Raw genomic sequence first — 14,099 nt, 5'->3', positions numbered from 1 at the left:
CAAAAGAAACTACTCCATTACCAACCCAACCGAAACCTGCGATCAGGCACTAAACCCATGGGTTATTCAACCACCTCTCAGGTAGGCCGGGGCAGCAATGAACCTGCAAATAAAATTTACCGAGACACCAGAAAATAAACTCTAGCAGACACCAGGACAGAATGCACGCTACATCTACAAAACCAAGAAACAAGCCAGAATACACGGGTACGTATATCACACTCCATGCTCATGGAAAATAAACGATGGCAAGGCTACCCACCCACACGCATCTGCTACGACACACCACTCGTAAAACACATCGCACAACACCTTCGCCATAAGAATGCAGCTATCCACAATGACAACATTTCGGTCTCGCTGAACACATAATGAGTCCAGCTCAATATGGGCAGCTAGTAGAGACTTGGCCACCCCACCCTCCATCATATTGACCATAATGCATGTGGTCTCCCGATGGGACCAGCGGGCCTGGGTACATGGAAGCCCACCCCTCCCCGAACAGAGACACAGACACAGCATGTGTAGTCTTCGGTCCCCGCTCGTGCACTGCCCTGTGTGCCACTGCGGGGCTGTACTTATTGACATGGTGCAATGACGTACCCTGTCATCGTCTCTTAAAGGAGACCACACCACAATGCACACACACATTCTAAACTCATATGATGAATTTCACATACCTTGGACTTCAGTCCCCCTCAGGCATTCACCAATAGCACTTTGAGACCATACCAATGGGAAAAGGCGCTATACAAATGAAAAATTACATCACAGTACATTACATGACCTTGCAGAGCTTCTGAAAGCTTTCATAGGGAAAGACTGAATGTATTATATGTAAGTACTGTTTAACCTAAATCTGAAGATTTAGCAACATTTGTAAATGAAAATGTTTTCATGAATCTGAAATATAAATTATAAATGTTATCAGTAAAATGTAGTTGTACTGTTTTGGAAAACATGTAAACAATACAATTGACATTTTAAGCATTGCACAGTAAGAGATTTTGTATGAAACTTATTTAAATTTAGTATTATAGAAAAAAAGCATAACGTCTAAACTTAAAGGAAAATGTTTTTTTCATGTACAGTTTCCGAGCCGAATCACACTGCAGTTTGTTTTAAGATGTGACTTACAACAGAAAATGGACTAATGTTGAAGCACATGACAAAAACAACAATAGAGTTAGTGCACAATAGATGCAGGTTTTAAAGAAATTGAAGGCAGCTCTGTAATAAGTGTGCTGGCCGGGCACTGTCTCTGAACCCTTCAAACGAATCCCAGGTAAGGTTTTTCATAACATATCGAATGTTGTTTTTTTGTTTTATGACATAGTTTGCCATTTAGTGACATGCACATCTGATGGTTTTTTCCAATTCTGACATTTGGCATGGCATGTGACACCTGCCAGTGGCACGTGTAACTTATAGTAGTGACATGCAGTGACACGTGCCGCATGCCTTATCCGGCTCCTACCCCTACTGCCGCGTCACGCCCCGCCTCTCATACTCTTAGGTTTCGATTCCCGGAGGTTTCGATTCCCGGGTTACTTCTGACTGCTGAGACTGAACGGAGAAGAGCTGCGTTACGGAGCTGTAAGACGATTCTTCGTTTTATAAAAGGTGAATGCGCATCTGTTTCAAACCTATGGCCCTTGGCATATGTTCAGATTGAACAACCGCCTCAGCTTCAACAGCGCTGGAGGGTTGGGGGAGGGCTGGTCTTGAATTAGAGTCACACCTTTTAACGTTCCACACTCGGTTTTAGGCGTGCATTTCTTGAGTTAACCATAGAGCAAACACAATAAGAACTGCCATTGACTTTCTCTGGTAATCGATGTTCATAGCGCTATTTTGACAGCATGATTCATGGACGCAACTACGGCGGGGGTTATGGGTGTCCTGACCCCCTCAAAATATGGTATATCTCCTTTTGACTCGCCACATTTTTCACTCCATTCTTTACCCTATGCCATTCACTAAAGTTCATATGCTTTCACAAGAACAAATGCATAGCGGCACGTCTGCAGCTTAGGTGGGGCAGTGCGAACCACACCCCCAAGTGTAAAAGCTCTCCACAAGAGAACATGTGTCCCAGGGTTTTCATACGTTTTACTGTTGGAAATGTGCACCAACACCAGTGTACATTGCGTGCTCAGAAGAATTTCAGCTTAAATAAGTAATACAGACATAGTTGTTAAACATAAAATCCTGTGGTTATTCTCATTTTTCCAAAATGCTTTTTGATTTTATGCAAAGCAGGAAGGTCATATTTTTCTCTTTCTGCTTTCATATAGGCGGTATATTTAAAGAATGGAGGGGATATACTGAGGGGGCTCATTTTAAAACGTGACGCACAGTAAAATAAGTGTAAAAACTATAAGGTGAAAAAGGTTTATGACAGTCTTTCCACTTGTTTTAACGCACTGGTGCATTTGGGCAGGCACATTGGGAGCAGGAGGGGGAAATACGGTTGCTCCTTCTGATGCCTACTCCTCGTTAAAAACCTTAGTTTTACACCTGCATTAAATTGTCATGTAGGTGTAAAACTAATGCATTCCTATGGAATCTGCCTGCTTTTAACGCCTGCTAAAAGCAGTTGGATCCTATAGGAATCCGTTGTAAATGTAACATACAAAGTGTCATTTGCAGGCGACTTTTACATTTGTTACGGAATTGAGAGTAAAATGAAAGTGTAAAGGTGATTTTGCTTGTACTTACTCTTTCTTTTTGCACTCTGTTTTGTAAAAATTGAAAATTGCATCCAGGGGACCAGCACGTAAGGGCTAACCTTGGTGGTCCCAAGCATGCAATTAACGCTTTAAAACAAATTAGCCAGAGTGATGGAATCGTTTATGTATGGAGAGTGAGAGCGGTTGATTTACAGACAACGAATTATGTATGCAAACCACCTGAGATGGCGCTGAGTGCCCAAAAATAAATCATTGTAGGGCCACATGATGTATTGTTTCAAGCGTTCGACTCCCTTACTAGGCAACCCCCATCATTGGACCACATCCCTGGACCACATCCCTTCTTAGAGCCCTCCCCAATTTAACACGTATTTGATTTTTAGTTTCGGCTATTATGTGGCGCTGAAAGCCCTACTTTAAAGCCGAGCAATTGTCATTAAAATAAGAGCTTAAAGTGGAGCTAATAATGAGGGTCTGCAATGCTTTCCACTTGGGATGACATTTGAGGATGGATACAGTGGTGTTTGGTTATGTGTCCACCCATTTAACGCTCATTAGTAATTGAGATCTCTGTTTTTCCACCCATTCCCACCCAAAACCACACCCCTATTGCAGTCTTTGCTTGCATTTTCACTGTGTGCAGAATTTGGCAGCCATTTGTACTTTCAAAATGGTAGCCGCTTTATGTTAATGTTAATATGTTAAAACGCTTTTGTGCTTTAAAAATATATAGTAGTGCTTGTAAGTCTTTTTTTTTAATTTCGACTTCATTGACATTTTCAAATATAAACAAACACCATACAGCCAAATAAGAAATGTAATCCAATTACAAAGCCACCATTGAACAATGGCCCCACATAACATCCACCATGTGTGTCCCCCATCCCTGACCCACACCCATCCCCACCAATATATGCTAACAGTTGGACTTGACCCGGGTTAAACCAAACGTATTAATGTTCGTCACGTCCTCCCCACATAAACAACTGATTTTCTCTGACACAATAGACCGTCCCCCCCCTTTGCACACCTTGGAATACTGTCCCCACCCCACTCGGTTTTTTATTTTTTATTTTTATTTTTTTTAAACGGTTTTTATTATTTTTTTCAAACAAACAATACAAACCAAACTGGCAGCGCTTTTTGCAACGCACACATGAACATCAATTAGTCAAGACCACTGCTCTCCCAATCCCTCCCCCCTCAAGAGCTTGTTTGTCCTTCTCATTCCGTATCTGCTGCGTGTGGCAGGGTATCACCTCCTTCTGAGACTGCAGAATCCGTTATTGTTCCAAACAGTCCTGCTATTAATACTCTCCATGCCAGCAAGGTACTCACTTCTTCTTCCGCACACTTGCTACATGCCTCCGCCCATTTCTGCAAATCCCGCCACCATACCTCCACCGTGGCTTATGGTGCTGCTTCCATCCCATGGCAATCCTTCGTTTTGCGAGCACATATGCCAAGTCCTTCAATTTCCCAACATGTTTAAGTTTCTGTGGTCTGGGAAACCCTCCCAACAGGCAGGCCCAGGCCATATCTATAATGAGCATGACCCCTTTGTCCGCTAGTTTTTGCGCCACTTCTCCCCAGAAACTCTCAATCACTGGGCAAGACCAAAACATGTGTGTCATATCAGCATCTTCCTTATCGCATTTTGGGCACGCTTGTCGTCCCGCATTTACAAACTTCGATATTCTCATCGGGGTCATGTAAGCTCTGTGCTTTATATACAACTGTATTTGTTGTAATCTGGCATTTCTTGACACCTTCTTGTGGTATCCCATAGCACGCTCCCACATCCCATCTTCCATCTGTGCTCCCACCTCTGTTTCCCAATCCAACCTCAAATGCGTCAATTCCTTCCCAACCCGGGTCATCACCATCTCATACAATCTAGAGATCTCATGCCCCCCTTCTGATATGTCATATATTGTCTCCATAGTGGCGTCTGGTTCCTCCGCCAATACAGTCTCAGGCCAGATTTTCCGAACATTCTGCACCAGCCTTAGATATGTGACATACTGGCCCCTATGCAAGCCCGCCTCCTCCCCTAGTCCTTCACAATTCCTAATGGCCCCTTCTTGCCAGACATCCCCCAATGTAACCAGCCCGACCGACTCCCAGTAGGTCCTGATTATCATCCTTAGTCGTTTGTCTTCCCCTGCCAAAGCAACCAACGGCACCTGCGGGGAACACAGGTACGGGTCCTCATCATTCGACATACTCTACGCCACATCTTCCACCCAAGCAACATCATTCCTGGGGCGCTCCTTCATTTCTGACCTAGGCAACCAAATCATTTCCTTCAGATAAAACGAAGTGCAGTCCTGTCCAAACAGCCTAAATTCGGGAGTTACCTCATCAGAGAGCCATTTGACCACATATTGCAACTGACCAGCTACATAATAGGCCTCAAAATTAGGCAGCTTAATACCCCCCTTTTCATAGAAATTCTGCAACTTCCATAGCGCCACTCTATTCCGATTGCCATGCGATAGGAAGTCTCTGCACATACTATTCAGCTTGGCAAAAAACTTCTTAGGTATCATGTACGGAATATTGCTGAAAAAATGTAAGAGCCTGGGTAGGACCACCATTTTGAGCATCGCCCCCCGTCCCATCATCGCCAACGGCAAATTCTCCCAAAACTTCATGCTTATACGGATTTTTCCCACAGCCACCTCGGTGTTGTGCAAATGTTCCTCCTCTACCGTGTGATACACATCTATTCCGAGGTAGCAGAAGGAACCAACCGCCCATGGTATCGGCAACACTGGCAACCGCTCCGGAGGGGTTCCTCTGTAGCTACCCAATGGGAACATGCTCGATTTTTGGGGGTTCACCGCTATGCCAGACAGTTCTGCATACCTTTCCATTACCTCCAGAATATATTGAAGATTTTCCTCCGGATATTTCAAATATAATAGCAAATCGTCAGCATACAGGGATATTAGGTGTTTCTCTCCCCCTACCTCAATGCCTATCATGTCATATTGTTGTCGAAGGTACACTGCCAGGGGCTCCAGGGCCAGAATATATAACATCGGGGACCAGGGGCACCCTTGTCTGGTGCCTCTGCTAAGTTTCCACCTCTCGGATATCACCGCTCCTGTACGTACCCTAGCCAGCGGCTTTCTGTACAGCAACTTCGCCCACCTAACATAGCCCGGCCCCATCCCGTATTCCTTCAGGGCCTCCAGCAATCACGACCACCTGACTGACTCGAAAGCTTTGACTGCATCTAGGGACACAACCGCCATTTCACCCTCGCTCTTGCTCCCCCATTCAATCACCCGGTGGAGTTGCCTATGGTTGTGGGTTATATTTCTGTTGGGGACATAACCTGTTTGGTCCGGATGTATCAATTTACTAATAACTCTCCGCAGTCTATTGGCCAGGACCGCCGTCAATATCTTGCCGTCCTGGTTCAGCATTGACAAGGGCCTATGGGGGCCGCAGCTATGCCCTGGTTTGTTGGGTTTAGGGAGCGGTATTATTATCGCTTCTCTAAGCGATTCCGGCAGCCGGCCCGCCTCAAACGATTCATTAAGCATTTCTAGCATGTGGGGGAGTACCTCCTCTCTATATGCTTTTATAAAATCCGCTAGGGAGTCCGTCCGCACCCGGGGTCTTACTGGTGGGCAGCTGCCTCACCACCTCTTCCAATTCCTCCAAAGTAATCGGTGCATCCAGCTCCTCTCTTTCTTCGGCACTAATTTTAGGTAATCCCATATCTCTTAAAGTTTCCCTTATCTCCTCTCGGCTGCCCCCCCCTTTGTCCTCATATAGTGCCCTGTAATAATCTAAGAATGCCTCATTGACTCCTTCTTGGGTGTTCACTACCTCTCCATCCTCTCTGGTTATCGTCCTAATCGGGGGCCTAGGGGTTTCGCTCTTGTATAACCACGCCAAGAGACGGCCCGTTTTATCCCCACCTGCATGCTGTCTCTCAACATAGTTCTTATAGTTGAGGTTGCAGAGCCTTTCCCAAAGTTCTGCACACCGCTGCTGTAGTTTAAGTACTGGCTCTGCATCCCCCCCTCCCCTATTGAGTTGCCGTTCCAGTTCATCCTCAGCTTCCCCTAACTCTGTTAGGACCCCACCCTGCAGGCCCTTTGATTTAGCAATGGCAGCACCCCGCAATACCACCTTAAAGGCTTCCCAGAGCGTGCCCGCCGAATCCACACTGCCAGCGTTCTCTTCGAAATAATGTGTGATCTCGTCCCTGATATCCTCTCTGAAGACCGGATCCTTGAGCGCCTCAGCCCGGAGGTGCCACGTCGGTATCCGCGCTCTGGGGCGACAGTACTGCCATCCCAGGACCAGAGGCGAGTGGTCAGATAGGACCCTCGCTTTGTATTCTGTTTGGGTGGTCTCTACCAGCACATCTGGCGTGGCAAAAAAATAATCAAGTCTTGTATGCAGTTGTTGCGGAGCTGAGTAATGCGAATACTGTTCCTCATTAGGATGTTTCAGCCTCCAAACATCTGCCAGCCCGAAGTCATCGAGCAGTGTCTTTAATGCCTTAGCCGCTGGGGTGGGCCTATCAATCTTATCATCAGATCTGTCTACCCTGGGGTTCAGCACACAATTAAAATCCCCTCCCCAAAACACTGCCCCACCCGCACACGCACCCAGGTTGGTACACAGAGTCCTAAAATATGCCGCTGTGTTTTGATTGGGGGCATACGTATTTACAATGAACACCTCCTTATTCTCCACCAGTGCCTTCAATATGACCATCCTCCCCTCCGTATCCACCACCTCTTGTGTAAGTTGGAGCGGAACGTGCGGTGCCACCCAGAACCAACACTCCCCTAGCGTAGGCAGAATACGGAGAGCCCACTACAGTACCTCTCCACTTCTTCCCCACCAGTTCCAACTTTTCCCGAGTCAAATACGTCTCTTGCAGCAGTGCAATATCAATCTTCTGTCTTTTCAAATACATCATGACCTTGTTCCTCTTTAAGTAACTATTGAGTCCCCTGACATTCCATATAACAATCTTAAGATCCCCCATAGCTCATAAGTATCCTCCCCCCTTCCTTGCAGCAAATCCCACCTGCCCACGTGATACAGATACAGCCCTCTGGCTTTTTCTTGTAGCCTCATGTACAAACTCGAACTCCCCATAACTATACACACCCCAAACTCCCCACTTCCCTCCCCACCCTCTACCCATCCCTTCCCCAACACCACACTCCCCAACTGCTGCCCAGCTCCATCCATGGAGCTCAGGCACCCCCACATCTAGCCCTGCAAGCACCAACCAATGCCCAGAGCTCAGTAGGGTGAAGTCGCCCTAATGGCCACTTAACTAAAGTTACTAAGTGGGGTAAAGAGATCCGCTCTGCAAGGCTCCCCTAAATACAGCAATAGTCACAGTGTTGCTAATATATTGTGCAACAGTCTGACCTTCTCTGCCTAAGGCCGCTCAAATTACTATAATCAAGTCCCAGAGACCTATTCTGCCCCATCTTGTAGCACCCTCCTCGTGCACTACTTATCTCCTACATCTCCTCTTCCCGTCCGAACGTCAGGCTCCTGGGGACATCCCTGCGCGTTGAGCCATCCCATGGCGTCCTCCGGAGTCTCAAAAAGCAAAGTTTTGTGTTTATGAAAAACTTTCAATTTCACCGGATACAGCAACATGTATTTATGGGCCGCCTCTCTCAATCTCCGCTTTACCGTCCCAAAGTTCATGCGGCTACGCTGCACAGTCCGGGTATAGTCCGGGTAGGCCGTTATGTTTGCCGCTCCTCGTGTAATCGTTCCTCCCTTGCGGAAGTGTTCTAGTATCCTCCCCCGGTCCCGGTAATTAAGGATTTTGGCAATTACTGGCCTAGGCGGGTTTCCCGCCGGTGGCCTCCATGTTAGAGCTCTATGCGCATTTTCCACCGCGAATCCTTGAGATAAGGCTCCTCCGGGTATCTCCTGCAACAGCATAGATTCGATGAAGTCAGTGGGATCGTGGCCCTCTGATCCTTCTGGCAGGCCCACGATGCGAATGTTATTCCGTCGGGCGCGTCCTTCCGCTTCCTCCGCCCTGTTCTCCAAGTTGCCCACTCTCTGCACCAGGGCATGCATTTCGGCCTTATGGGAGGCACAATCCGCGGTGTTCGGGCTCAACTCTTTCTCGAGGGTCTCAGTGCACTCCGCCAAGGACCTGACGTCCTGCCGGAGGAAATTCACCTCCTCCTGCACCTCACCGACCTTAAGGTCCAATGCCGTTTTCAGCTCAGTTACAGCCAGTTCAAGCTTAGCTTCCCAGGCCGCCTTCAAGTCCGCAACCGCAGCCAGGACCTCTTGGTTAGTACCCGTCGCAGGCATGCTGCCCATAGGCGACTTATTCTTGCTCTTGGAACTTTCCGGACCAGGGGATGTCTTGGCGAAGTCGTCCAACGTGGGTTGCTTCGCCTTCGGTCTCACTGTTCTATTAGACATGACCCAGAGGACCTGCGTTCCGCGCAAGTTACAAATGCGCACACAGTTCGCTCCTATCGCCTGACCACCGTGCGGCCTGGTCCTTCCTTTGTTCCGGTCGTTGATCGGCCATTTTGTTTCGTCTTCCGTCTCCGGCGCTCCTTATCTTTTTCGCACAAAACTCCGACGCCTTCCAAAAGTTCACCAAGCGCAGTCAGACCGTTCACACATCGACATGTGTGTTTTCAGCAGTCCTAGGCAAGTTGTTGTGCACTATTTCGCCAGGATCATTTCAGGATCTCGGGAGCTCCTCCAGATCGCGTCCTCCTACATGGCCCTCGTAGCCACGCCCCTACCCCTGAGTCCCCTGACATCCCCCAAGTCTCCTATTTTCAATTATATGGGCATGTACCTGGTCCGAAATTCACCCCATTCGGTTTCAAGGTTCAGGCCTCTCCCATGTATTGCTGCTGTGATCCTCTCCATCACATAAATGTTCTTACTCACATTTATCTGTTCCTTCTTACATGGGAGCAACAACCTTTTCCAGTGCATCATTAAACATACCCTCCCCGCCAACAATAAAAAGTGGGCCAGGTGCAGCAAGCCAGTGTACTCCCCCCTCAGTACCTTCCAGACCGAACAGTACCAACAACGGTGTCTTTGTTCTGGGAACCCATTCCAAGTCTTTAATCCACCCCAGCACCTCGTCCCAGTAAATTTGGACACTCTCACACACCCACCACATGTGCCAGTAGTCAGCCCGCTCCCCACATTCATGCCAGCAAAGGGGGCTCACCTCCGAAAACATCTTAGAGAGCCGTACTGGGTCATACTGCCATCTGTGAAGCAGTTTGATCGCATGAAGTTTATACTGTTATACTGGCATGCTATCGAGACCCTATATGCCCAGCGACACATTCTATGCCACAGCGCGTCATTCAATGCGAGGCCTAGTTCACCTTGCCACCTGCTCCGGAGCTTACCCGTGCTTCCTCCACCCGAGCCCCGTATAAGGAAGAGATCAGGCCCTTCTTTTCTGTACTTGAGTCCAATACCTTCTCCAGAGGGGTAAGCTTTCTTGGCACTGTTCTTCTCCATGGCTCAGCCGTGACCACCCCTTTCAGTTGCAAGTATGAGAACACAGACAATTCCCCTATTCCCAGTGCCCTCTCCAAGTCGACCAATGACATAAACTGGCCATCCTTCCACAACTGACCAACCCGTGACAGGCTCCCTCAAACCAGGTCTGGAATCTGTCCAAATTCGGGATCCGGTCCCTAATACCCGAGGCCCACAGATGACTAAGCGGGGATGGCCATGTCGTGACACCCCTCATTTCTGGGCCTTTGATCCATATATTCCAAATGACACCCAATATTGGGTGCTCCTTGATCCTCATCGGTCCCTTGGCACCCATATCCATTCCCCTACTGTTACCAGTAGGAGATAAAAGTTATCCAGCCCCACCCATTGGAAGTCTTTATGCTCCCTCAGATGCGGCATGAGGACTCTGAGCTGTGATGCCTTGTAATACAAGTGAATGTCCGGAAAGCCCACTCCACCTCTCTCCTTTGGAAGCACCAGGACCTTGTATGCCACCCTCGTTTTCCTTCCCTGCCACAGAAACCTCAAGAGGCGGCCCTTAACCTCACGAATCATGGAGTCTGGGATAGAAATCGGGAGCATCTGAAAAAGGTACAGGAGCCTAGAGAGGAAGTTCATCTTAATTGAGTTCAGCCGCCCCAGCCAGGACATTGTCAATTTTCCCCATTTCTCTAGATCTTCAAATAGCCCCTCCAGCAGGGGCGGGAAATTTGCCCCATACAAGTCGCCTATGCCCCTTGTTATATTTATACCCAAGTACCGCAATTGGTCCTCTTCGATTCTCATCCCCAACGTTTCCAAATTCTGTCTATCCTCAACCCCCAATTGGACCAATGGGAAAAGTATGGATTTCCCTGTGTTAATTTGAAAAAAAACTAGAGGGCCCCATATCGCTGTACTATCAACCACTGCCGGGACCGAAGAAGTTGGATTCCGAAGGTGTAGTAGCATGTCATTAGTGTACAAACCCAGTTTATATTCTACTCCTCCAACAGGGATCCCTTCCACCTGAGGGTCGTCCCATAGTCTCTGGGCAAGGTGCTGCAGGGAGAGAGCGAAGAGGATCGTCGAGAGGGGACATCCCGGCCTCGTCCCCCAGCCCAGCCCGAACCAGCGTGAAAAGTTCCCATTGGCAGACACACAAGCCACCCGGTTCGAATACAATACAAGGAAGCCCTGTAATCTTGGGCCCAAACCCAAAGTTGACGAGCGTTGCCTTCAAGAATGCCCAGTCGACTGTGTCGAAGGCCTTTTCTGCATCAACAGAAAGAAGAGTGGGGTTGCCCCCCCATCAGGCCTTCTCAATCAAATGTAGCATCTTACATATCGTGTCGGCCCCTTGTCTGCCCCTTTTGAAGCCCACCTGGTCGGTATGTGGCAGCCGCGGCTTATGTGGTTCAAGTCTTGATGCCAAGACCTTAGCAAATAACTTTGCATCTACGTTGAGCAGCGAAATTGGGCGGTACGAGCCACAGGCCCCAGGGTCTCTGCCCTCTTTGTGTATCACCGAAATAAGAGCCCTCACAAAGGTCTTTGTGGCCTTGCCAGTTTCTAGGATAGCATTAAGTAATTTGACCATCTGAGGGGCCAAAATGGAAGCAAAACGTCCTATAGAAAGCGTCTGTATACCCGTCCTCCCGGGCGCCTTTCCCAACTGCAACTTGCGGATTGCCGATGATACCTCCTCTCCTGTGATGGGGGCGTCCATTGCCTCTGCCTTCACAAAAGACAGCGTCAGTAGTAACATACCTCCCAAGTAGGCCCCCATGTAAAGTACCTCATAAAAGTCTGCAAAAGTTTCAAACACCCCCCCCATTGACGTTTCAAACGTGTCCCCAGATCCCTCAACCCCGATATCCATCTGTCAGCGTGCTGGCCTCGCTGTCCCCTTTTTCGTAATATTTTTGCTTCAGGAACTGGAGCTTCTGAACTATACTGGAAATGTTGTGGGATCGCTAACAAATTGCGTGCGCTCTTTTCCACTCTCAAATTTCAAAAAATATATATATAATGTAAATGCGGGGGGGTCGGCAGCAAGTAATATCACTCCCTCAAACTTCCCACAAAGTTTGTACAAAGTAGACAAAGAAATCAAGGCTCGGGAGGATATCTCGCGCTCACACCAATGGCTAATTGAAAGACCTATTATCACTAGTGCTATAATTCTTCTGAATAAGTGCAAAAGTTCCTCAAGTTACATAACACTTGTCAGTTCAGTATAATTTATTAATTTGACTTCCTAAAGGCTTTAGCACATTGAGGTTCTGGGATACAGCCCATGTATAGGAGAAAGCCAATCTGGGAAAAAAATTTGGAATCTTAAGACCATTGTAACATATGGTATGTTAGGAACATAGACTTTCAGGGTCTACAATATAGGGACAGAAGATTTAATCCATTGACATAGAGTGGCCTTGATAACGACCAAGGTCGAAACACGTGTCGGCTGTTCTTTACTTTGGAAGTCAAATTAATAAATTATACTGAACTGACAAGTGTTATGTAACTTGAGGAACTTTTGCACTTATTCAGAAGAATTATAGCACTAGTGATAATAGGTCTTTCAATTAGCCATTGGTGTGAGCGCGAGATATCCTCCCGAGCCTTGATTTCTTTGTCTGAACTATACTGCCTACCTCTAGCAATCTGAGTTCCTCCTTACCTCTGGCTTCCTCGATCCAGTCCCCCACTCCCTCCTCCTTTTCCTGTATCCGTCTTTCCAAAACCGCTATATCCGTATGCAATTTGTCCTCCAACAGATTCCTCTGTCTCTTCCTGCGCGCCCCCTCTCTAATCAGCAGGCCCCTCCATGCCGCCTTCCCCGCGTCCCACACTGTGCCCTGATCCACCTCCCCTGTATCGTTTAAAACAAAGTTCTCCCGTATTGCCCCCTCAAGTTCCTCACGAAAGACAAGGCCCTTCCACAGGGACTCGTTGCATCTCCATTTTGAATTATTGGGGGCTAAACCTGACAAAGACAGGTCTAGAGATACCATGTTGTGGTCGGACCACTAAATCTGGGGAATCTCTGATCCTAGGGCCCCCTCGATGAGCTCTCTCGAGACGCAGAGGTAGTCAGTATGGGTGTAGGTTCCGTGGGTTGTGGAGTATGAAGTGTACCCCCTTTCATGGGGGTGGAAGAAGCGCCACACATCATGCAGGCCATACAGGTCCAAACATGCCTGAGGCCATTCCCTGCTCACCGAGGAGGAGTCTGTCCCGGTTTGCCCCATGGCCCTCCTGTCCAGCTGCCAGTTCACTCACATAATAAAATCTCTGTCCACTATCAGATGACCTGCATCTTAATTCAATACATTTGCCAGCATGGGTTCAAGAAAGCGCAACTGGCCCTGGTTGGGGGCTTAAAGAGCTACAAAAGTGAAAAAGACCCCCTTCAGGAGGCCTGACAGAAGAATTGCCCTTCCCTCTTCAGACCTCCAGACTTTCTCCAATTCCATTTTTTTAATCTCTTGTGTAACAGAATGCCAACGTCCCTTTTACTTGCCGTACCCGACCCTCAGTACACCTGGCCCATGAGCCCACATGGGATCTTGCTTACCTCACCACTTGGGAACCTAGTTTCCTGAAGGAAAAGAACATCAATCTCCATTCTACGGAAGTTCTTAGCCACCGAGGACCATTTAGTTGGCGAGTTTAGACCTTTCACATTTAGTGTGCAAACCTGAAGACAGTTGCCCCTAGTCCCCTTATTCAGGTCCATTGTCGTCTCTCCTCAAACATCTCCACCAGGACGGCCCACCTCCAGTACCAGACGCTTTCCCCTTGGGTCATAAAAACTTGAGTGAAACAAACCCCCTTCCCAAACTATACCCCAATCATAGCCCCCACCCCTCCCATGGCGCCCGGCTCCCT

At 48.0% G+C, this 14,099-nt stretch overlaps 1 protein-coding gene across 1 annotated transcript in view; it reads left to right on the top strand.

Moving 5' to 3' along the window:
* The first annotated feature begins 1,532 nt into the window (after positions 1-1,532).
* Positions 1,533-14,099, top strand: part of LOC138539878 (interferon-induced protein 44-like) — a 1,550,577-nt gene continuing 1,538,010 nt past the window's right edge. Inside the window, exon 1 of the mRNA XM_069641641.1 lies at positions 1,533-1,623. The gene's annotated coding sequence lies outside the window, so the exon portion shown is untranslated. The remainder of the gene's footprint in view (positions 1,624-14,099) is intronic.

This window comes from Ambystoma mexicanum, chromosome 1q, assembly GCF_040938575.1.
Source record: "Ambystoma mexicanum isolate Mex_15411 chromosome 1q, UKY_AmexF1_1, whole genome shotgun sequence".
Lineage (NCBI taxonomy): Eukaryota > Metazoa > Chordata > Amphibia > Caudata > Ambystomatidae > Ambystoma > Ambystoma mexicanum.
Note: the sequence above shows the minus strand (reverse complement) of the source record. Positions and strands in the feature narration are given on the sequence as shown.